Source organism: Phyllobates terribilis, unplaced genomic scaffold, assembly GCF_046119375.1.
Source record: "Phyllobates terribilis strain yellow unplaced genomic scaffold, ASM4611937v1 Scaffold_3__8_contigs__length_932513732, whole genome shotgun sequence".
In the NCBI taxonomy this organism is placed as follows: Eukaryota; Metazoa; Chordata; class Amphibia; order Anura; family Dendrobatidae; genus Phyllobates; species Phyllobates terribilis.
Window position 1 is genome coordinate 400,121,439 of NW_027362763.1, and position 25,668 is coordinate 400,147,106.

At 42.0% G+C, this 25,668-nt stretch overlaps 1 protein-coding gene across 4 annotated transcripts in view; it reads left to right on the forward strand.

The window, feature by feature from the left end:
• KCNQ5 (potassium voltage-gated channel subfamily Q member 5) overlaps positions 1 to 25,668 on the forward strand; it is an 866,735-nt gene that overhangs the window by 372,791 nt on the left and 468,276 nt on the right. The window lies entirely within an intron of this gene.

Sequence of the window (25,668 nt, forward strand, 5' to 3'; positions counted from 1 at the left end):
ACTATTAGGGTAGGTGCAGATGATCGTTTTCTCCACATCTGAGAAAATCGGTCTGATTATACTAATCACTCTCTGAACACAGTTTGATCAGAGTGTGATCCAATTTTCTCTGAGGTGTAGAGAAAAAAAAAAGGTTGTCCACCTTCTCTGTGTCAGTCCATGAAAATAGGACCGCAGTCGGATGTCACCCGAGGTCAATCCGATTTTTTCCATTGACCCATATAGTTGAATGGGCGCATGCTGTTTGATTTTTGGAGGCAAATCATGTATGCTGCGATTTTTAACTCGGACCAAATCTGTCCAAGGAAAAAATTGAATAACATAGGGACGAGTGCTATCCATCAAAACGACAGATAGCACTCATCCGGGTTATACGGTCAAACCAAGCACAGACACTAGGGTCACCACCAGCATGGCTAAATAGTTCAGTGCAACTTCAAAAATACTTGTGCTCAGTCTCTCTCTACTCCCTCTTTCTTAAGTGACATCTGTTTTTTAAGAAGCCAGAAAAGGCCAGAGATAGATGGAAAAGAACTGGGAAGGTACACTGACTTGTTTGGCCATGCCAAGGGGGCACCAAGCAGATGTGCTTAGTTTGAACAGTGATTTTGTACTGACAAGACTACCTTTATCGATATTTTGATACATGATGATGATGAATGTAAACATTTGTTCTGAGTACCATGCACTCAACACAGAACATTGGGGGATAATTGATGAAACTAGTGAAAATTAAGACTTGCTCATCTGAGCCAATTGGGACAGAAGTATTTTACAAGAGAAAAATTGCAAAGTGAGATCCAGAATTTTAGCTGATTGGATATATGTGCAGGTTTACACCCCTTTGTATATTAAAACATTTCATCTTTAGAATAAATGGCTTGGTATATAATGAAATTGTTTAATGAAAGGGGCTTTCCACTTTCACCAAACTTTTGCCTATAGACTTAGTTAGGTGTGTAAAAACAAGCTGAGTGTTACTTACCATAACTCACTCTGCCATTGCCCTGGTCTCTGTTGTTTGCTGCAGCAGTGAAATCACTTTGGCAGCACTGCAGCCAATCAATGAGCTCAGCGGTATGTGCCATGTAGTTCTGAGCTTAGTAATTGGCTGCAGCACTGTTGATGTGACATTACTGCTGCAGCTAAACAACCGAGACTGGAGAAGCAGTGGAGACACAACACTGGACCCGTAGAACGTAAGCAAAGCTTAGTCTGTTTTTTACTCCTAACTGAGGCTACGAGCAGTTTGATGAAAGTAGACAACCCCTTTAATTAACCCTAATTTTCATGTTGCTTCTGATTTCCAATATAATGCTAGATTTAACGGCTTTTATATTTATCTAATTAATAAGAAATAAAAGCAATAATTTAGCATTTGACTATCTTCTCAAGTCAATAATTATCAATTAAGATCCCAAAGAGCCTATTTAGTACTGTGTCTTGTAATCTGCTCTAGCAGTCTTGTGATGGCCCAATACACATACATATAATTCGTGGAAACATTTCTCCAACTAGTTACATATACATATTTCTAATGATTGCTGTTCATTCATGCAAATTTGTAATTAATTTCCAAGAGGCCAAGAGCTGTACTCTGCAATTAAGACTGCACAGTAGTGAAAAAATGTATTTATCACAATAACACTTATTTTGCCTAAACAGATGCACAGCAGATAGTCAAAAGCACAATTATTTCAACTAATAACTATACCTAAAACTAACGTTTTAGGGCCAAATGTATGCTTTTCTAACTTGATCATCCTAATAGATGCAACATTATTTTACATTTAATAAAGTTGGAATATCTAGTCAGTTATATTTCGGGGCAATCTACTCCGTGACCTCAAATGTAATTAACTGTTATTTTATATAGAAAGAATACATAATAAAATAGATTCAACATGATACTACTCAACAACTGATAAAAAATATTCTATACCTATAATTTGACATCGATGGTTGACAATGATGGCGACAATATTTAATTCAATCTTCTTTGTAGAACTGCTCGAAATCAGCTTTTTGTGCATGAACAACTCATTCAGGCATTGTCACAGCATCTGTATTTGATTTAAGCCAATCGATAGTCAAAGCCAATTCATACCCATTTAGATTGCCTTGTTGAATGAGCCCATTATGCCAGCTTCACCTTCTATACATATGAACTAAACACTCGATCCACTTCACCTAAAATGGTAACTTTGCAAAAAGTATTTGAAAATATGTATCTTTTGTTGTTGTTTACAGCTTCTATGATGTCCTATGTGTTTCCAAGGTTACAGTCTATAAACAAATTTTGTATCCCACCAAGGACAACATCTGCAAGGAGTTTGTATGTTCTCCCCGTGTTTGCGTGGGATTTCTCCGAGTTCTCCGGTTTCCTTCCACACTCCAAAGACATACTGATAGGGAATGTAGATTGTGAGCCCCGATGGGGACAGCGACAATAATGTATGTAAAGCGCTGCAGAATATGTTAGCGCTATATAAAAATAAAGATTATTATTAATATTATAGTGAGATTCTACAGTTGTGATCTGCTTCCTCCTATCTGCCCTCTCTTCAGCAGTCTGTATGTTAGCATGAAGAGGAGGCAAAGGGATTAACACTGGACTACATATCAGGTTGATTTATCAGACATAGGATCAATTTAGTACTATAAGTAATATACAGTACAGACCAAAAGTTTGGACACACGTCATTTAAAGATTTTTCTGTATTTTCATGACTATGAAAATTGTACATTCACACTGAAGGCATCAAAACTATGAATTAACACATGTGGAATTATTTATAGTATGTAACAAAAAAGTGTGAAACAACTGAAAATATGTCTTATATTCTAGGTTCTTCAAAGTAGCCACCTTTTGCTTTGATGACTGCTTTGCACACTCTTGGCATTCTCTTGATGAGCTTCAAGAGGTAGTCCCCGGAAATGGTTTTCACTTCACAGGTGTGCCCTGTCAGGTTTAATAAGTGGGATTTCTTGGCTTATAAATGGGGTTGGGACCATCAGTTGTGTTGTGCAGAAGTCTGGTGGATACACAGCTGATAGTCCTACTGAATAGACTGTTAGAATTATTGTATTATGGCAAGAAAAAAGCAGCTAAGTAAAGAAAAATGAGTGGCCATCATTACTTTAAGAAATGAAGGTCAGTCAGTCCGAAAAATTGGGAAAACTTTGAAAGTGTCCCCAAGTGCAGTTGCAAAAACCATTAAGCGCTACAAAGAAACGGGCTCACATGAGGACCGCCCAAGGAAAGGAAGACCAAGAGTCACCTCTGCTTCTGAGGATAAGTTCATCCGAGTCACTAGCCTCAGAAATCGCAGGTTAACAACAGCTCAGATTAGAGACCAGGTCAATGCCACACAGAGTTCTAGCAGCAGACACATCTCTACAACAACTGTTAAGAGGAGACTTTGTGCAGCAGGCCTTCATGGTAAAATAGCTGCTAGGAAACCACTGCTAAGGACAGGCGACAAGCAGAAGAGACTTGTTTGGGCTAAAGAACACAAGGAATGGACATTAGACCAGTGGAAATCTGTGCTTTGGTCTGATGAGTCCAAATTTGAGATCTTTGGTTCCAACCACCGTGTCTTTGTGCGACGCAAAAAAGGTGAACGGATGGACTCTACATGTCTGGTTCCCACCGTGAAGCATGGAGAAGGAGGTGTGATGGTGTGGGGGTGCTTTGCTGGTGACACTGTTGGGGATTTATTCAAAACTGAAGGCATACTGAACCAGCATGGCTACCACAGCATCTTGCAGAGGCATGTTATTCCATCCAGTTTGCGTTTAGTTGGACCATCATTTATTTTTCAACAGGACAATGACCCAAACACACCTCCAGGCTGTGTAAGGGCTATATGATCAAGAAGGAAAGTGATGGGGTGCTACGCCAGATGACCTGGCCTCCACAGTCACCAGACCTGAACCCAATCGAGATGGTTTGGAGTGAGCTGGACTGCAGAGTGAAGGCAAAAGGGCCAGCAAGTGCTAAGCATCTCAGGGAACTCCTTCAAGATTGTTGGAAGACCATTTCTGGTGACTACCTCTTGAAGCTCATCAAGAGAATGCCAAGAGTGTGCAAAGCAGTCATCAAAGCAAAAGGTGGCTACTTTGAAGAACCTAGAATATAAGACATATTTTCAGTTGTTTCACACTTTTTTGTTAAGTATATAATTCCACATGTGTTAACTCATAGTTTTGATGCCTTCAGTGTGAATGTCCAATTTTCATAGTCAAGAAAATACAGAAAAATCTTTAAATGAGAAGGTGTGTCCAAACTTTTGGACTGTACTGTAGATTAAACTATACAGTTATATGAAAAAGTTTGGGCACCCCTATTAATCTTAAGCTTAATGTTTTATAAAAATTGGTGTTTTTGCAACAGCTATTTCAGTTTGATATATGTAATAACTGTTGGACACAGTAATGTTTCTGCCTTGAAATGAGGTTTATTGTACTAACAGAAAATGTGCAATCTGCATTCAAACAAAATTTGACAGGTTCATAAGTATGGGCACCTCACCAGAAAAGTGACATTAATATTTAGTAGATCCTGCTTTTGCAAAAATAACAGCCTCTAGTCGCTTCCTGCAGCTTTTAATGAGTTCCTGGATTCTGGATGAAGGTATTTTTGACCATTCCTCTTTACAAAACAATTCCAGTTCAGTTAATTTTGATGGTCGCCGAGCATGGACAGCCCTCTTCAAATGATCCCACAGATGTTCAATGATATTCAGGTCTGGGGACTGGGATGGCCATTCCAGAACATTGCAATTGTTCCTCTACATGAATGCCTGAGTAGATTTGGAGCGGTGTTTTGGATCATTGTCTTGCTGAAAGATCCATCCCCTGCGTAACTTCAACTTTATCACTGATTCTTGAACATAATTGTCAAGAATCTGCTGATACTGAGTGGAATCCATGCGTCCCTCAACTTTAACAAGATTCCCGGTGCTGGCATTGGCCACACAGCCCCAAAGCATGATGGAACCTCCAACAAATTTTACTGTGGGTAGCAAGTGTTTTTCTTGGAATGCTGTGTTTTTTTGCCGCCATGCATAACGCCTTTTTGTATGACCAAACAACTCAATCTTGATTTCATCAGTCCACAGGACCTTCTTCCAAAAAGAAATTGGCTTCTCCAAATGTGCTTTTGCATACCTCAGCTGACTCTGTTTGTGGCGTGCTTGCAGAAACGGCTTCTTTCGCATCACTCTCCCATACTGCTTCTCCTTGTGCAAAGTGCGTTGTATAGTTGACCGATGCACAGTGACACCATCTGCAGCAAGTTGATGCTGCAGCTCTCTGGAGGTGGTCTGAGGATTGTCCTTGACTGATCTCACCATTCTTCTTCTCTGCCTTTCTGATGTTTTCCTTGGCCTGCCACTTCTGGCCTTAACAAGAACTGTCCCTGTGTTCTTCCATTTCCTTACTATGTTCCTCACAGTGGAAACTGACAGGTTAAATCTCTGAGACAGCTTTTTGTATCCTTCCCCTGAACAACTATGTTGAATAATATTTGTTTTCAGATCATTTGACAGTTGTTTTGAGGAGCCCATGATGCCACTCTTCAGAGGAGATTCAAACAGGAGAACAACTTGCAAGTGGCCACTTTAAGTAGCTTTTCTCATGATTGCATACACCTGGCTATGAAGTTCAAAGCTCAATGAGGTTACAAAACCAAAAAAAGTGCTTTAGTACGTCAGGAGGTAGGTAGGAGTATTTAAAACAAGAAAATGATAAGGGTACCCATACTTATGCACCTGTCAAATTTTGTTTGAATGCAGATTGCACATTTTCTGTTAGTACAATAAACCTCATTTTACATCACTATTTTTAAGCCAAAACCAGGAGTGGGTGATAAATACAGAAGTGGTGACATGTTTCTATTATACTTTTCCTATGGTTGTTCCACTCCTGATTTTGTCTTACAAATACTGATGTAAAATACTGACCAAATACTGAATGTGTGAACGTGGCCTAAAACAGGTATTTTGTTGAAATTAAGTATATAGAGCTAAATATTCCCCAGTAGTAGAATGTAGAGGTAAAAGAGATCCATTAAACACAATACAGAAGCAACAGCTTCCTTCCATTGATGGTAGTCTAGGCCAGGGGGATGGGGGTTAAGAATCCAATAGTAAGGTTTTTTACTTTAATTTGTCAATAGGTCTTCTTACTTTATTTTCCAAATAATACATAACTGAAATGAAAACCCATTTCATAATTGTAACATATTTCATTGTCTTCTAGGTAGGAGTATAATAAATATCCAGTGTTTTCCTAACAGAGTCTGCAAACTGAATTTTGCCTGGAACAAATCTCTGTCAGTTCACTTTGCTGGAAGAGAGATTATATCCACGTGCTCTAAATATTCTTGGAAACTCAATATATTTTATTCTGTATTTTATATTCTCAGATATATTCTATTTATCAGTATATTATAAAGACAAGATGTGTTGGTCACTTATGTAAAATAAAGCTAGGTGTAGTCTTAATTATATCAATTGTAACGTTCATATATTTCGTTTTATTAGTATTATAGCATTCTTGTTTGCTTACTTACAATACCCTTCTTATGATGGTCCGTTGTTTAGTGCTATATCATATAGACAGAACCCTGTGCAAAATTTTTTTCATCATATCCAATAATCAGAAAATTATTATTTAGGATAATTTGGGAGTAGCAGGTAACCTGCGCTCCTGGTCAATATAGCCAAGAAAGAAGATGCAATCCAGAAGAGGGTAACAGTGCGGTTTATTCTCAACACGCTTTGAAGCATTCTCACTTCTTTATCAGGAGAACCATTTATTGATTTATTTTACTCATTTATATAGCACCATTAGTTCCACAGCGCTTTACAGACATTATCGGCAATGTCCATATTGGGGCTCACAATCTAGATTCCTTATCAATATGCCTTTGGAGTGTGGGAGGAAACCGAGAGAACCTGGAGGAAACCCTCACAAACACTTGGAGAACATACAAACTCCTTGCAAATGTTGTCCTTGGTGGGATTTGAACCCAAGACCCCAGTGCTGCAAGTGAGGTTCTCCTGATGAAGTGAGAATACTTCAAAACATGTTGAGAATAATCCGTACTGTAACCCTCTCCTGAATTGGACCTCCTTTCTTGGCTATATTGACCAGCAGCACAGGTTACCTGCTACTCATTACCTAAATATAACTTTAGTTGCTTTGATTCCTATACTGTGTTGTCACTCACACAAATGCGTCATTATTTAGTTATTTAATATACTTATATAGCGCCATCAAATTCCACATTGCATATAGTTTTCTAGCCAATAGAAGAGCTGGACTACCCATAGAGACCACCCATATAGATAGATAGATAGATAGATAGATAGATAGATAGATAGATAGATAGATAGATAGATAGATAGATAGATAACTAAGAATTCTTCTGGCCCTCAATTGTTTATTAGCAAGCTTCTTTTACAGAAAACATTGATGGCCATATTGCGGTGAGCTGAGGAAAGTAGAGAAAACTTCACTTTACGCTTTGACCTTCCTTTCATCCTTGTAGTAAGTATCCAATTTAATGCAGTGGGTCATGTAAAAAAAATATAGAAAAATTAAATAAATATAGTCCATTGCAGAAGCATATGACTACAGTAAGTGGCAAATCCATATGCTGAAAGTGAAGCAAAATGCTTGACTCTTCAAAATGTGAAAACTCCTGAGGAAAACACCATGAATAATTTACACTATGAGCTCCGCACATGTTAGTGATATTGTTGACTGCAAGTATTTCATAGACCTTGATCTAACCTTGAATTCCACACTGTCTGCACTTGAGGCTTGGCTATGCTGTAACGTTCACATTAAAAGACTTGTTAATATTAGTTCATGCATGGAGTAACCTAGTATGAAAGGTCCGGCATACTTCCTACAAAAAGGCAATATGTTGTTTGGTAATTTTGTTGCATAGTGTGCATAGTGTTGAAGCATCTCCGTAGCATCTAATTCCTCTAAAAAAGGAGTTTTAAGCCAATATTATACAACTAATATGACTGGGGCAAAATGTCATTGCACTCCACATTAAAGCTCCTAGATCATTAAGTGGAGTGTGCCTCTTAATGAATTAGGCGCATCTTACTCCAGTGAACTTGTTCATTAAGAACACACAATCCTATTCTCAATGAATTGGCCCCTCAATGATTTCCTAAATAAGTTTATCCCACAAATAAAAATATGCTTGAATATTTGGGTATCTAGGTCTATTTTTAGACAAATGACAATATTTTTTGTTATAAACATCCTTATTTTTGCTAGTCGCACTGTCCTACTTACTTCTTGCTTGTGTCTTGTGGCTGTGTGCTCAACTGAGGTCATGCCACTGTCCCACAAATCCCATATACAATGATCTTTACCCTAACTTGATTGCTTCTAATAGTGCCCACTTTCTCCTCCACACCACTACCAGCAAATGTGCATGAAAATGAAGATTGATGAAAATCTAGAAGAACGGGATTAATGCACGTGCGAAACATAGAACAGTTATGAACTTTGAAGGGCCAACTGAGAGAGGCAGACAGATAACTATATGTGTATGACCACTTAATGAAACTGCCCGGAACAATATCCGGTCTAATATGTTCATGGGATGTGTGAATTTTCAGTCACTGTAGCTTTCTATCATCTCTTTTTGAGCTGATTGTTCCTCTTCATCAATATTCTGCCTGCACTAAAGGTGCAGGGACTTACACCATGTCACTTCTCAGCATACATTTCGCCTGTCATTGTCCTATGGCTTGGATTCTCCTAACTGAAAGGCTTCCTCTTTGTTATGTCTGTATGCAGTTTGATAGATGGAAAAGCAGGAGCAGCGAGATCAAGACCCACTCTCACTACCTGTTATCTATCTTTACATGGCTGCTGCTGAGTTTCATTGCATTTAAAGGGAATTTGTCATCAGGTTTTTGCTACCTCATCTGAGAGCTGGAGAATGTAGGAAAAGAGACCCTGATTCCAACGATGTATCACTTAGTTTACTGAGTGTAACAGTTGTGACACAATCAGAGATCTTAGATGTAGCATGTAGCAGAGCTGAGAAAGCTAACCCCGCCCACACCAGGTTCTCTATGTACATTGTCTATTGAGAGTGAGCTGCTTATCACAGGAGGGGCGTGGTCAGAGAACTGCTCATGAGGCAGCTAGTCTTGGCAACAATAATGTCCTAGTGATAAAACCTTCATTGCAAGTAAACAACAGCATACAGCTTGATAAGTGGCACATCACTGAATTCAGTGTTTTAACCCCTACCTCATGCTGTCCTCAGATTACAAAGCATAAACCTGCTGACAGATTCCCTTTCATAACAGATAATGGATAGCAAGTTACATTGGAGGCAGCCACGAAGTGGCCAGCACATTTCAATAACTTTTTGTGAGCAAGACAATATAATTTTTAAATAAAGTGATTTCCAGATTGTTTCACATTATCTATCAGATGAGATCAAGTTGATGAAAGTAGAGTGATCATTGGAAGACATAATAATTTTCACTCCTTTGAGAATGGCATGTTCTCAATGTAAATGCAGCCCTAATGTAAGGACAAACTCAGTAGAAAGTAGATATAAAATTATCTAGAAAAATTCATCAGAACCGAATTATTGAAATAAAATTTGACCATGTTAAACAAGGGACATTCACTTTCCGTATTGTCCTCCTTTTCGCATTCAGGTACTTTCTCCCAAATATCAGATATTTGATGTAAACACTGATCATAATTAGAGATGAGCGTTGTTCTACTCGAACTGTTCGCCAATCTCAAATTCGAGCTGTTTTGGGCGGTGTTCGAGCCGGTCGGCGAACACGAACAATTTGATAAAAATTCGGCTGTTCGAGGTTATGTTCGATAACTGTTCGTGCACCAAAATCATAACTGGATTTTTTCTCAGTAATGATGAAAATTAATGTTAATACGCAGTTTGAGTGTACAGCGGGGTGGGGGGAGGGGCAGGGGATGGATCTCTGCAGGAACAATGAAGATCTCCATTTTTTTTTCTCTTTCCCGCATTTGCAGTGGGGAGGTGCAATCTGTCAGCCTATCAGCAGCGCACACACGGAGCGAAGTGCTTTTTTTCACACAAGCAAGGGCATGTGTCATTGGCAGTGTATGTCACATGTCCTTGCCCTATAAGACCAAGCCATTTTCCCCGTCGCCACCATTTTCTCACTGCTGCAGCTGCGTGTTAGACGGCACCGCTGTTGCTGTGTGCGCTATACCTTGTTAATTTCAAGCCAATTTTCGCACAAATATACAGATAGCTTGGGAGTAGGGAATAGTTGTGATTGCAGTCCTTTTAAGGACTAGGTTACAGCATTTCCTACGACTTTTATCAGGGAGGTCTGTGCTCTTAAATAGATAGGTTGCGGGAGTAAAGACTAATTGTAATTGCAGTCCTTTTCAGGACTAGGTTACATCAGTTCCTATCAGTTTTTGCCAGGCAGGTCTGTGCCAGTGCTGTGCAAGTTTTTTTCACAGCATTTGGCTGAATCTAGCAAAGCTAATCCTTTTTGGCCTATTGCAGAGTGTGTTAGTCAGTGGAGTAGCCTATCTGTGCTGCAAGATATACCACCTGTGTATAGAATACCAATTTTTTTACTGCACCTAGTGAAGTAAAATCTTTTGGGCATAGCATCATTCTATTAGTCCATCTATACTGACCTCCATCAGGTTGCAAATTAAAACTAATTTTTATCTGCATCTACAGTACCTCTGAAAAAATATTTGGGCTTCTAGCTGTGTGTGCGACTTGTTGTATTAGTCCATCTATGCTGACCTCCATCAGGTTGCAAACTGAATATATTTTTTTCTGCATCTACCTCTGAAAAAATATTTGGGCTTCTAGCTGTGTGTGGGTCTTGTTCTATTAATCCATCTATACTGACCTCCATCAGGTTGCAAACTGAATATAATTTTTTTCTGCATCTAGCTCTGAAAAAATATTTGGCCTTCTAGCAGTGTGTCGGACTTTCTCTATTAGTCCATCTATACTGACCTCCATCAGGTTGCAAATTAAAAATAATTTGTATCTGCATCTACAGTACCTCTGAAAAAATATTTGGGCTTCTAGCTGTGTGTGGGACTTGTTGTATTAGTCCATCTATACTGACCTCCATCAGGTTGCAAATTAAAAATAATTTTTATCTGCATCTACAGTACCTCTGAAAAAATATTTGGGCTTCTAGCTGTGTGTGGGACTTGTTGTATTAGTCCATCTATACTGACCTCCATCAGGTTGCAAACTGAATATATTTTTTTCTGCATCTACCTCTGAAAAAATATTGGGCTTCTAGCTGTGTGTGGGTCTTGTTCTATTAATCCATCTATACTGACCTCCATCAGGTTGCAAACTGAATATAATTTTTTTCTGCATCTAGCTCTGAAAAAATATTTGGCCTTCTAGCAGTGTATCGGACTTTCTCTATTAGTCCATCTATACTGACCTCCATCAGGTTGCAAATTAAAAATAATTTTTATCTGCATCTACAGTACCTCTGAAAAAATATTTGGGCTTCTAGCTGTAGTGGGACTTGTTGTATTAGTCCATCTATACTGACCTCCATCAGGTTGCAAATTAAAAATAATTTGTATCTGCATCTACAGTACCTCTGAAAAAATATTTGGGCTTCTAGCTGTGTGTGGGACTTGTTGTATTAGTCCATCTATACTGACCTCCATCAGGTTGCAAACTGAATATATTTTTTTCTGCATCTACCTCTGAAAAAATATTGGGCTTCTAGCTGTGTGTGGGACTTGTTGTATTAGTCCATCTATACTGACCTCCATCAGGTTGCAAACTGAATATATTTTTTTCTGCATCTACCTCTGAAAAAATATTGGGCTTCTAGCTATGTGTGGGTCTTGTTCTATTAATCCATCTATACAGACCTCCATCAGGTTGCAAACTGAATATAATTTTTTTCTGCATCTACCTCTGAAAAAATATTTGGCCTTGTAGCAGTGTGTCGGACTTTCTCTATTAGTCCATCTATACTGACCTCCATCAGGTTGCAAACTGAATATATTTTTTTCTGCATCTAACCCAGCCAATAGTTTTGGCCTAATACCACAGTTTGGCCACTCAGCTCTGCTCGGTTACCATCCATTGTTTTTTTGTGCAAACAACTCCAGAGTTGTGAATTAGTTAACCACCAAAATGAGTGGAAAAAGGCCTGCTGCTGGTGGAAAGGGGAATAGGCGTGTTGGGAAGGGGAAAAAAGGTTGTGTCCGTGGGGTAGGTGTTAAAGCAACAGTAACATCTGCAGAAGAAAGACCATCTTCCAGCCAAACTAAAATGTCTACTTCTTTTAGCGGACAATGTGATAAGATCCCTTTCTTACGGCCACGCCAATCGCTACAAATTCCAGATGAGGCACAAAAACAGCAGGTGCTTCAACGGATATCAAGTGCTCCTTTAAGTGGGCTCTCCTCCACATCAACTTCAACATCACAAATACTCCAGTCCTCAAAGGTGTCACCCAAATCGCACTTGCTTCCTCACAGCTCCCAAATCTCCAGCTGCCCGTCTGAGTATGAGGTAGAACAGATGGTTGAGTCTGCAGAGCTGTTTACTCATACTATAGCCTGGGAATCAGAGGTCGACTCCAGCGCTTCTGTGAATCCAGACGAGGAAATGATCTGCACTGATGCCCAGAATCTTTATGAGTCGGATCCAGGACCAGACGCAGAAGGTTCTGACCATAATGTAGACCCTCATTCCCAAACTGTAACTCCTGTTGGTGGAGACAATGAGGAAGACGATGATAAGACTCAAATACCTGATTGGAGCGACAACTTTAGTTTTTTGTCAGGGCAGGAACAGGTTGGCTCTGAGGATGACGGGTGTGATAACACACAGGGTGATGATGATGAGGTTGGAGATCCCACTTACTGTCAACCCACAGTCAGCCAAGAGATGAGGTCAGCAGAGGAGGTGGAGGAAGATGTTAGTGACGACGAGGTCAGGTTGCGCCTTCCTGGACAGAGACGTAGTACTGGAAGCACGTCAACAACTGCATCCTCAAACACAACTCTGCCTCTCACCACAAGTCGTGGTGGCTCTTCAGGTCGCATGGGTGCTAAGCCTTGCATAGCCTGGGCATTTTTTCAGATCGATAAAGATGACCCAACTCGTGTTATCTGTAACATTTGTCAGCAAAAGCTAAGTAGAGGCCAAAAAATACATAGTTTGAGTACTTCATGCATGAACCGGCACATGGACATGAAGCATAAGTTGCAGTGGGAAGCTCAGTGTGCTACAATGCGGCCTAGCCGGCCGGGCCAACCACCGTCTGCCATATCTTGTGCATCCGCGGCCTCTTCATCCTCTGTGACTGGGGGGACAGCAGTCACACCTGTTTTGGGGCGCAGACCTGCCACCTCTTTACCCGCAACAGCCAGCGTGATTGGCAGGTCATCATTTTCTTTGGAGGTGGTAACAGCAGCTGGTGTTGAGCGCTGTCCGACATCGATAGCACCACCTTTGGATCAAGGCAACCTAACATGTCCGCCTGCATCTTCCTCACAGACCGGCAGTTTGCCGGGGACACCCTTATCAACCCCGTCTAAGCACAATAGCCAGCCCTCGGTCCCTCAGATGTGGACAAGTAAAAGACCATTTCCTCCTAGCCATGAGAAAGCTAAGAGGTTGAATTTCACCATCTGCAAGCTCTTGGCTACAGAAATGCTGCCTTTCCGCCTGGTGGACACAGAGGATTTTCGAGACCTTATGTCCGTCGCAGTGCCCCAGTACCAGATGCCCAGTCGGCACTACTTCTCAAATAAAGGTGTGCCTGCGCTCCAACAGCATGTCGCACACAACATCACCGCTTCTTTGAGAAACTCTGTGTGTGACAGGGTGCATTTCACCACAGACACTTGGACGAGTAGGCATGGACAGGGGCGTTACATGTCGCTGACTGGGCACTGGGTAACTATGGTGACAGCAGGACAAGGGGCTGCTGTCCAAGTCTTGCCGTCCCCACGAGTTGTGCGTCAATCCTCTTTATGTCAAAGTTCCTCCACTGCTTCTGCCTCCTCAACCTCCTCTCGGTCTTCCACCTGCACCCAAAGCCTGTCTGGTCATGCCACAAGCTTTCTAACTGCGCAGAAGGGATCCTGCACACCTCCTTACTATGCTGGCAGTAGGGCTCAACGTCATCAGGCGGTTTTTACATTGAAATGTCTGGGAAATGTGAGTCACACAGCTGAGGAGTTGTGGTCAGCTCTGGAGAACCAATTTCATGAATGGTTGTCTCCACTGGACCTGAAACCAGGGAAGGCCGTGTGCGACAATGCTGCAAACCTGGGTGCGGCCCTTCGCCGGGGCAATGTCACACACGTGCCTTGTATGGCTCACGTGTTGAACCTGGTTGTCCAGCAATTTTTAGCCCACTATCCCAGACTAGATGGCCTTCTGCAGAGGGCACGGTCGCTGTGTGCTCACTTCCGCCGTTCGCATCCCGCAGCTCAGCGACTTACATCTCTACAGAAGTCGTTGGGCCTGCCACTTCACCGGCTAAAATGCGATGTGCCTACCCGGTGGAATTCAACTCTGCACATGTTGCAGCGACTGTGGCAGCACCGACAAGCCCTGGTGCAATACGTTCTGACGTATAGCCTGGGCCAACGAGATTCAGAGGTGGGGCAAATCACGCTGGAGGAGTGGTCTCAGATCAGGGACCTATGCACCCTTCTGCACAGTTTTGAAATGGCGACGAAGATGTTTAGTGCTGACGATGCCATTATCAGCATGACTATTCCGGTGATTTACATGGTGGAGCACATGTTAAACAGAATTCGGAGTCAGGTGGTGGCACAAGAGGAGGTGGAGGAAGTAGAGGAGGAGGAGTTGTATGCGGAAGGGCTAACATCTGCAAGGTCCAGACGGTCGGCAGCACCAAGGCGGCAGGCATGTGAGGGTGGGGGAGATGGTTTTACCAGGGCACATGGTAGCAGCCAAACTAGTGAGGAAGGTGCAGGAGCCCAGGAAGAAGTGGAGGACGAACTGATGGAAGACTCATCAGATGAGGGAGACCTTGATCACATTTCTGTTGTGCGAGGTTGGGGGGAGAGGACAGAGGAAGGAAGCATGATTGTTACCTCGCCACCAACACAACAGGGACTTGGTGCTCCTGGATGCGCAACACACATGAGTGCCTTCTTGCTGCACTACCTGCAACATGACCCTCGAATTGTGAGAATTAGAAATAATCCTGACTACTGGGTTGCCACACTGTTAGATCCCCGGTACAAAAGTAAATTTGCAGAAATTATTCCTGCCATAGAAAGGGATGCACGCATGCAGGAGTATCAGCAGAGACTGTTGCAGAATCTTACATGTGCTTTTCCCCAAAATACCAGTGGTGCACGTAGTGAATCTCACAGTTCCAACTTGCCAACCGTGGGATCGTCAAGTGTTCAGCACTCAAACCGTAACAGAACCACAGTATCTGGTGGTAACATCAATTTTGCGGAATCATTTCACCACTTTTTTAGCCCATCCTTTGCAAGGCCACAGGAGACAAGAAGTCTGACACATAGTCAACGCCTAGAGACGATGGTACAGGAGTATCTCCAAGTAAACATTGAAGCCACGACTGTGTCACTGGACCCTTGCTCTTTTTGGGCTTCCAATCTGGATAAATGGCCGGAGCTAGCCACTTACGCCTTGGAGATCTTGTCATGCCCCGCAGCCAGCGTTCTGTCTGAACGTGTGTTCAGCGCTGCTGGTGGTGTGCTGACAGATAAGCGCACGTGGCTCTCCACTGATAATGTAGACAGACTCACGTTCATAAAGATGAACAAATCATGGATCCGAAACGACTTTTCTACCCCTGTGTCATCCTGGGGAGAGTAAAAGCTTGATGATTGTTTAAAATCACCCTACCAACCGTTTTAAGCTTTCAAATTACTAATCATGTTTATCTGTATCTTGACTGGAAAATAATTTGGGCTTTGTAGCAGTGTGCAGCACTGATCCTATTAGGCCATCTATAATAAGCTCCATCAGATTTAAAATTAAAAATAATTTTTAGCTGCATCTAGCCCGGAAAATAATTTTGGGGCTCCGAGATGCGCAAGACACATAAGTGCCTTCTTGCTGCACTACCTGCAGCATGACCCTCATATTGTCAGAATTCGAAGTAATCATGACTACTGGGTTGCCACACTCTTAGATCCCCCAAACTTTTCGATCAACCTTTTCATTTTAATAAAGACCAAAAAAATGGTCATTTTTGAAATTATAAGCATTAGCAGGTTGTTAGAAACTGAAATAAAACAGTTTTCAACTCAAAACTTTATTCTAGGTGATGTTACATTTTCACATAGGACCCCTTGTTCGAAAGGAGCTTCTGAACTCTCTCGTCCATTGAATTTGTCAGGTTTTGGATGGTTTCTGCTTCAATTGTTTTGCATGAGGACAGAATACCCTCCCAGAGCTGTTGCTTAGATGTGAACTGCCTCCCGCCATCATAGACACTCCTTTTAATGATGCTCCAAAGGTTCTGAATGGGGTAGAGGTCAGGGGAGCATGGGGGTCACACCATAAGTTTGTCCCCTTTTATGCCCATATCAGCCAGAGATGCAGATGTTTTATGTGCAGCATGAGATGGTGCATTATCATGCAGAAAAATGATCTTGCTGTGAAATACACGGTTCTTCTTCTTGAACCATGGCAGGAAGTGCTGTTTGAGAAAATCCACATACATTATGGAGTTCATCTTTAGCGCCTTCAGGGATCCTAAAGGGGCCGACAATCTCTCTCCCCATGATTCCAGCCCAAAACATTACTCCACCTCCTCCTTGTTGGCGCTGTAGCCGTGTTTGCGTGGGGTGTCCATCAACCAGCCATCCTCCACTCCATCCATCTGGACCATCGAGCGCTTCACGGCACTCATCCGTGAACAAAACAGTTTTGAAATCAGTCTTCATGTAATGTTTGGCCCACTGGAGCCGTTTCTGCTTGTGTGAAGTGGATAGAGGAGGTCGACAGGATGGCGTATGCACAGCTGCAAACCTCTGAAGGACCCTGCATCTTGTTGTTCGGGGGACGTTGGAGGCACAAGCAGCTTCAAAAACTTGTCTGCTGCTATGACAAGGCTTTTTTGCCGCTGCTCTTTCAACCTGACGTAATTGCCTGTAGGAAAGAGTCCTCAATTTGCCCTTATCAGCATGCACACGTGTGTACTGTGAATCAGCTACATACTTCTTGATTGCCAAGACACTTCATCCTGATCATCGCACAATGTTGATTGTAGTCATGCCTTGACCTAAACACTCCACAATTTGTTGCTTCTCAGCAGCCGACACATCCTTTTTCTTTCCCATTTTGGCAGAAAATGTAGGCTGCTGAATAATGTGAGAGAGCCTTCTTAAGTAGTCTTGCCTTTCATTGGACACACCTGACAAACTAATTAGCACTGGTGTCTGCAATTGCTTACAGTGATATAAAGAGCCCTGACACACATCACCATCAATGAGTTTAACTGACAAACAAATTCTTCCCTTATCACTCCTAAACACTTTTTGCATAATAATTTGGAACACAGTGTACATGTGGTTTTCCACAAAACACCAGTGGTTCACGTAGTGAATCTTACAGTTCTAACTTGCCAACCGTGGTCTGTATGGAGTTGTTCAATAAAGGGCAAAAAATTAAGATAACATAGATGGGAGAGGTCTCTATGAATAGGAATTCCTAAGTATTTGATACCCTGTGAGGGCCAGGCAAAGGGAAAGTTGGACTGGATGGAATCCTATATGGATTTGGGGAGGGAGACATCGGGGGCCTCAGACTTCGCTGCATTGATTTTAAAATTTGACCATGTAACAAAGTGATCTATTTCAGCCATAACAGCATGGATGGATATATGTGATTGAGTGATATATACTAGGACATCATCAGCAAATAGAGAGCACTTGTACTCGGTGCCTCCCACCTCAATCCACCTAATATTGGGGTTATGGCGAATTGATGAGAGCACGTGCTCCGTCACTAGGATGTATAAGAGAGGGGACAGAGAACATCCCTGCCTTGTCCCATTGGTGATTGTGAAAGGTGATGAAAATGTTCTGACGCGCCCCCTGGGCCTTGGGACACCCGGAGCCGGACCCTTTTTGGTGGATGCTGGTGGTTGTAGTCTCCGTGGCGGCAACCCGGTTCCGTGGCTCAGGGCGGTCAAACCAGTGGCGGAACTATTTATGTGGTTTTGATGTTTAAATGTCCGACTACGCCACCCGTGGATTGCGGTCAGAGTGAACCGCCGCTCCAGGGCAGACCGCTGAGGCTGGTGTTGTGGGTGCAGCAGAGCGTAGCATAACTCCCCACGGGAGGAGTATAGCCTCAGGGCAGTGTATGCGGAGGATGGGGGTGATGGTGCAGGGCAGCAGCAGTAATGACACGGAGTCAGTGATGCAGTCCAGGGCCTTTACTCACAGTTCTTATTATCCAGACCACGTCTGCAGGTAACGGCTGCCCACGTCGTACTGTGCTCACCAGGTGAGGGGCTCAGACAACTCCCAGATAACTTTGGAGTGCTTCACAGGACCCCCTTTGTGTGTCCTTTGTCTGGCCTTTCTTACCAACCCTTCTGTCCGGCTGCCTCGGGCCTCCTCTTGGTAAACTTGGCGCCAGTTTCCCTGACCCTATGTGGTGCCTTCCTAGCGGGTGTAGCGAGGGGCTGCGCCACATAAAATGTCACAGCCTCCTGTTTCTAGCTGAGGGTCGTTTCCTGCCTCCACTAGTTTCGGGGACCGGTCTCCCCCTTTGGCCTGACCCCTCCACGCAGGTGGATTCTGGCGTGCGGTGGCGACTCGCCCGTCCGCACCCCTGAGATCCCTTCGTTACTCGTTCCTGGAGCCTTCTCCGCTCCTCTTCCTTCCTTCTCCCTCTTCCAGGCCTGGGCCTCTGTTACTAGGCCCGCCTCCGGAGCAGAGCTCATGCAGAGCCCCTGCTCCCTGCCACTTCTGCTCAGACTTCTCTGCACTGAACTAAGATGGTGCCCACCTTTTATACTCCCTTCTCAATGCACCCAGGAACTGCTTCCTCCCTGCTCCTGCACTACAGGGTTCCCCTTCCTCAGTGTTCCCTCCCCCCACTCCAGCCAGGGACAGGGACTGTCGTGCCCATCTCAGGGGCATATTGGTCGCCCTGCCCCACGGCAATGTGGTGTAATGCATGCAGGTGTCGGGTCCTGATCCACACTACATCCTTACCTGAGAGTGAGATATCACACCTCTGGGTGAGGTGCAATACCTCTGTAGCAACCGAGCCCTCAGGGTGCTACAGTTCCATTTATCTTCAGCCTAGGTGACGTATTGCGATACAGGGCCGTGATTTTGGCTATAAAAGGGTCCCCTAGACCCCTACCCCAAGCTTTTTAAGAGAATCATATATGGCGTGCCAGGAGACTCTATGGAATGCTTTCTCAGCATCCAACGAGAGTATCTAATTACAAATTTTTAACTGCATCTAGCCCAGGAAATACTTTGTGCCTAGTAGCAGGGTCTGCTAGTCAGCGGATTATCCCGGCTGTTAAGCAAGCTACACCACCTGTAGTTTGGACACTTAATTTTTTCAAAGGAAATGCTTCGGGACCACGGGATACTCAGTGAAGAGCATCAGGAGGCACCCCAAGGCATAGGGGCTGGGACTGGCAGTAGGATGCCTTGCGGTGGACAGCCGAGCTCGATCCTTATAAAAGCTTTTTAACTGCAGCAGCTTTAGTGGACGCTACTGGAGCTGGAATTACGCGGCTGCTGGCATGAGACTTGCCCTCCAATAGATCCTTGTAAATGGATTTAAAGTGTATTCATTCAAATTAGAGAGACAATTTAAATTAAAAAGCTTAGAGCTGCCTCCACCACAGGGGGGCTCACTCGACCCACCAGCGGACAGACACCAGTATTGGGAGAGGGGGGCTGGCCATCAGGGTTCACCGTGGCTCTGGCACAAACCCGGCGACACGGAGGTGGCACGGGCAGGAGCGGACTGGCCGTGTCGGCTTCTCACTTTTTGGATTTTAGAAGGGCATGACATGCCTATATCTGTGTCTCCCCCTCCTTTTACTCCTCCACCTCTTTTATTTTCGCATGACTATATGTACTTGTCACTTTTCCATGTGTTAGTTATGTCTTCTGAGCAGTTTGTCGGCTTTTGGACACCTTTGAAGGTGTTTTCTATGTGTTTCTATGTGTTTTTGTTTGCCTGCCATTGGTTTTAACGGTGTTCGAAGGTGTTCGACGAACAGTTCGACGAACAGTTCGGCGAACACACGGGTGTTCGACGAACCGAACCGAACTCGAACACTACGGGGGTGGCTCAACACTAATCATAATCACCATTCACCCAACTGTGAAGCTAAGGTAATTATCAGAAAACTCCTAACACTTTTGATTAATGTGCAGCCTTTGTTATGTAATCAGTCTCGGTTGTTCTGGATATTCACTGTTCAGCACTATATTTGCCAAAACACGGGAAAAGTTCTCTGTAATATAGTACATTAAAGTCTTACAAGTTTTTGTTATGTTCCTTTTTACTCTTCAAAAATTTTTATACTCATACTAAACAAATGGATTTTGATTACGGCTTAGGGCTAAATCGAAGTTTTGTGAAATTCAAACAAATTCTATTATTAGATAACACAAAAACCTCCCACATGGTAATTGTTTCAGAGTTCATTAGCCACAGGAGTTATTGGAGAAAAACACCAGTGGCACAGTTTAATGTGGCACCACACCAAGCGCCAACAGCAAATTAATGAAATGGCAATGTACTAACAATTTCAGACAAACACTATACTTTAGGGAAATGTTTAATGACTTAGAAAACATTTGGAATACTCTCCAGAGACCAATGGAAAACCAATGATGTTTAAAGCAACCACATCTCAATTCAATCCAACAGCAAGGAATGGATGATCTAAATGATAAAAGAAAGCAGTAGAGAAGCCGGCCTGTTTTCTTTTACAGTCTGCAGGATTTTGTCTATGTCCCTAAAACATATAACATTGTAGAAAACTTGCACAAATTTTGGATGTTAGGATCCATTTACACGAACTGACCAGCGACACTAAATAACCACCGATCAGTAAAGATTTACCGATAGTGGGTCGTTTATTAGACTGTTTACAAAGGCAGAGAACGATGAGCACTGAGCGATCTGTAGGCTGCCATTGTTCTCGACTTTGTGAGTCCTGGATATACGGGATGATACACCAGAGTGAACGATCATCTTTTTGCACTGCACACAAGATCATTTCCAATTAATGAATTTTTTGGTGGTTTATCAGGTGATCGGCAGCCTGTTTACACTGAAGGATTATCGTGAATGAACGTTCTTAAGAAAAGGAGACTGAAGAAGAACCTGAATAATGGGTTTAACGCATGTGGAAAACAGAGAGCAGCTATAAACATTGCAGTGCCAACGGAAAGAGGCAGTTAGACAACTCGTTCACAATAATCCGTCTGTGTAAATGCAACTTTAGTTTCCTCCTGAAACTTGTGACTGGAGGATGAGTGAAAGGACAGTGCTAAGTTAGGGCCAGTGCTTAGGGTTTATGGGTTTTTTTTGCAAAGTTAAGAGGAAGTGACTGATTTCACAGTTTTATTGCATTCTGAAAATATAATATACAAATGGGAAAAATTAAAAAAAGGAAACCTTATTTTATCCATTTTCTCTTCATCATGGTATTAATAATAGTATTTTGATGGAACACAAACGTTTAAATACCTTAAGAATAATTAAAGAATATCCCCTGACAAAGCTTGATGCGAAACGCGCATTGACTTTGTTTTCTTTGATAGGTAAAGTGTACTCTATGCCACTATGCTTTATTATTATGTGAACTTTCATGTGATATCATTCTCTCCCTGTTTATCTGTATATACCTTAAAGGACCTTATCTTATACAGTACTCGCTACTTTGAATTGTACCTTTTGAATATCCGTCCACAATATCCTTTTCTAATATCCTTTTCCTTATTGACAGTTTCATCTTTCAAGTTGAAACTTAAAAGATTATTCCCAAAATCACAATGTGATCCTATAATAATGTACAAATATTTTTGTATATTTGTGCCACTATAAACCATTTTTAAATCTGCCTCGTTTAGCACATATCACTCTCCATAAAGATGACCCTCCAGGCTCTATTTAGCCTCCAGTTGCCATTGGAACGGAATGGTTATGGAGAATGGAGCTTCTATTGTAAAGGCTGATGTCACGGAAAGAGGCAGTGACATCATTTACCTTGACTATGGAATAAACCTTCCATTCTTGTTTGTATCTCAAGAAAGTGCTGCCTCTTTTTGTTTTTCCATACTATGTGACCCAGCAGTCAGAAGATCCAGAGGCTTGCACTCATATTTAGTGGATTTAGGGCTGCTTTAGTTTCCTTATTTTGATTAGCTAGATAGACAGACAGTGGCTGATTGGGAGCTGAGTGTATCTTTAAGACTTGGTTCGTACCCACCCCTCATGTATATTTATACTCCTGATCCCTTTGTTCTTAATTATAAACATTGAAGTGTCCCCGTTTATTCTTATGTACTATGTTTTAAAGGATTGCGCGAAATGTTATGCTGTTACATTATATTTACATGGCTATATCATAGAATGCCATTTTCAAAGATGGTGCACCCATCCTCTCAGGGCTTAATGCACTTGTCCTTTTGTGTTCCTGCTGTCCACTGCCATTTCCTGCTGGCCTCTAACCTCGGATATACTCCTCGCGCAGAATCTCATTTTTCTATGATTCATGAATCTTGTGCTTTATTAAAACGCCGTTATGGGTGACACATTCCTGGACTACTTGATTTATTAACCCTTTTCGATTGGTGAGCCACTTTATTGATTATATTATTCCCGTACTTATTCTTAATGCAATTAACTTTATATGCACTTTATATGAGTCCTTGTGTATCTAAGAAGCATTTTTTTGCACTTTACCATTTCCCTATTGAATGCTGTATTACCTCTTTTATATATGTCATTTTTTCACATTATTGTATAGCATTTTATTGCTTGATTGCTCTATGCTGTTATGCAAATGTTTGCACCTTTATTTAAAAGCTTCTTGCACTATGTCAGGGATGTCAAACTCAAAACACACAGAGGGTCAAAATGAAAAACTTGGACAAAGCCGTGGGCCAACCAGTACACAGGATAATGAGCCCCTTATAGTCCTCCATACAGAATAATGGGCCCCACATAGTCCTCCATACAAAATAATGAGCTCCACATAGTCCTCCATACCGTATAATGGCCCCACACAGTCCACCATACAAAATAATGGGCCCCACATGGTCCTCCTTACAGTATAATGACCCCACATAGTCTTCCATACAAAATAATGGGCCCTACATAGTCCTTCATACAGTATAATGGCCCCACATAGTCCTCCACGCAGAATAATGGCCCCACATAGTCCTCCATACAGAATAATGGCCCCACATAGTCCTCCATACAGTATAATGGGCCCCACATAGTCTCCATACAGAATAATGGCCCCACATAGTCCTACACGCAGAATAATGGCCCCACATAGTCCTCCATACAGAATAATGGCCCCACATAGTCCTCCATACAGTATAATGGCCCCCACATAGTCCTCCATACAGTATAATGGGCCCCACATAGTCCTCCATACAGAATAATGGGCCCCACATAGTCCTCCATACAGTATAATGGGCCCCACATAGTCCTCCATACAGAATAATGGGCTCCACATAGTCCTCCATACAGAATAATGGTCCCGTATAGGGGTGGTGATTCTGGTGTTGCGGGCCAAACATAACCACCCTACGGGCCAGATTTGGCCTGTGGGCTAAAGTTTGACACATGTGCACTATGTGAATTGCTTGAGAAAGGCTCTGTGGAGCCGAAACATTTCCTCTTTCACATATGGCTTATAAAAAGTTTCATTGGACTTTTTATGCTTCTCCATTTTTGAGTGCAGCCTGATTTTTTGTTATGTTTATTTATTTTTTTTTTTTAGACAGATGCAGTAGATAAATAGATCAATAGAGGGAGCACACATGGTGTTCGTGCCTTATACCACACGAGGGGTGCCACCGTATATACCACACGAGGGGTGCCACCGTATGGGCACACTTATTTTGGTTGTGGACTTTGGTGGTGATGAAGTTCATGCCTACAACCTAGCTGTTTCAGGTTACATCATGTTTCATGAAAGTTATATTTTAATAAAGCAGTGACCATGTATCCTATATAAGTCTCATGTCTGATATAGGATAATATATAGGAGAATAAAGAATGTATGTAGAAATAATAAGGGGATGTCTGAAGGCCATTAATAGTTGTCTTCTGCAGCGGTACATTAATCTGTGCAGCTACAGACTCGGCACCCTGTATAGGCAAGTTATTGGTCAACTAAATTAACTCATCATCTGGTGGTAAGCAAGAGGTTAACATTCTTTTTCTTTCATCTTTTGCATAATGTACCTTCAAATTAAGTAAGGTTATAAATAAGGTAGATATAAGTTACTGCTGTGTTGTTTTGATGGTGTTCAAGGTCAGATCTATACAATATTATCAAATTCCTTTACAAGCTGCCTGTACAGATGCATAGTAAATCACAACATTATAATGCTACTTTGCAGTGTTAGAACGCACGTTATCATGCCAAACAGTATCAGATATAGACAGTCTCCATATCTTGGGATCGCAGATATTTCAATAGAATTTCAAATTGCAGCTGCTTTAATATGTATTCACAGATTCGCACATTTGTTCTGCTGAAACAAATGAAATTCATCTAATTAATGCTGCATATTCCAGCCAATCACAAGTTCACTATTAGTTCTTTAGACATGCAAATAAGCCTGATCCTTAGGAGATAGCAGAGCATTCAGGCCACTGTACAAGTAGAACTCTTTATAGCTTTATCTTCTATTCATTGTTGTACAAATTGTAAAACACATTCTTATATTCTGTTTGACATGTTCTAATGCAAAATGATCCAAAATATTATTATACTTCGGAAAGTGAACTAGTGCGCTGACTTTCCACAAAGAGAATTTCTTAACTACTTCATAGTCTACAGCACTGGACAAAAAAGCTGTAAAAAAATAGATTTTCTAGTGAGGGCACCGCCTAATTTAAAACCTTGGGTAGGAACCTTTAGAAGCCAACTCATTTTTTAGCAATGCTACAGTCTGTTCACATGTTGTGTTTTTGCAGCCTTTTTGCTGCATTGTTTTAATGTAACGTTTTTGGTGTGTAAAATATGCAGCGCTTTACAGTACCAGCATAATCAATGAGATTTCTGAAATCTCATGCACTCGCTTGTTTTTTTACATTTTTGCCGAGGCACAGAATTTCAATTCTTTCAGCTTTTTTGCAAAGCTTTTCACCCATTCAAATTAATGGGTAAAAAACACAAGTAAAAATGCTGCTAAAACACATGTAAAAATGCAACTTAACTTGTATGTATGGTATGCGGCAAAAATGTCACTTGTGAACATACCCTTATTCATTGGGAAATACAACATGTGTGAACTCTAGAATAACACTGATACATATATATCAATAGGTAAGGTGGGAGTAACTTACACCCTGGATTGCTACTAACTGCCATTTTATAACATATTTGGCTATACATG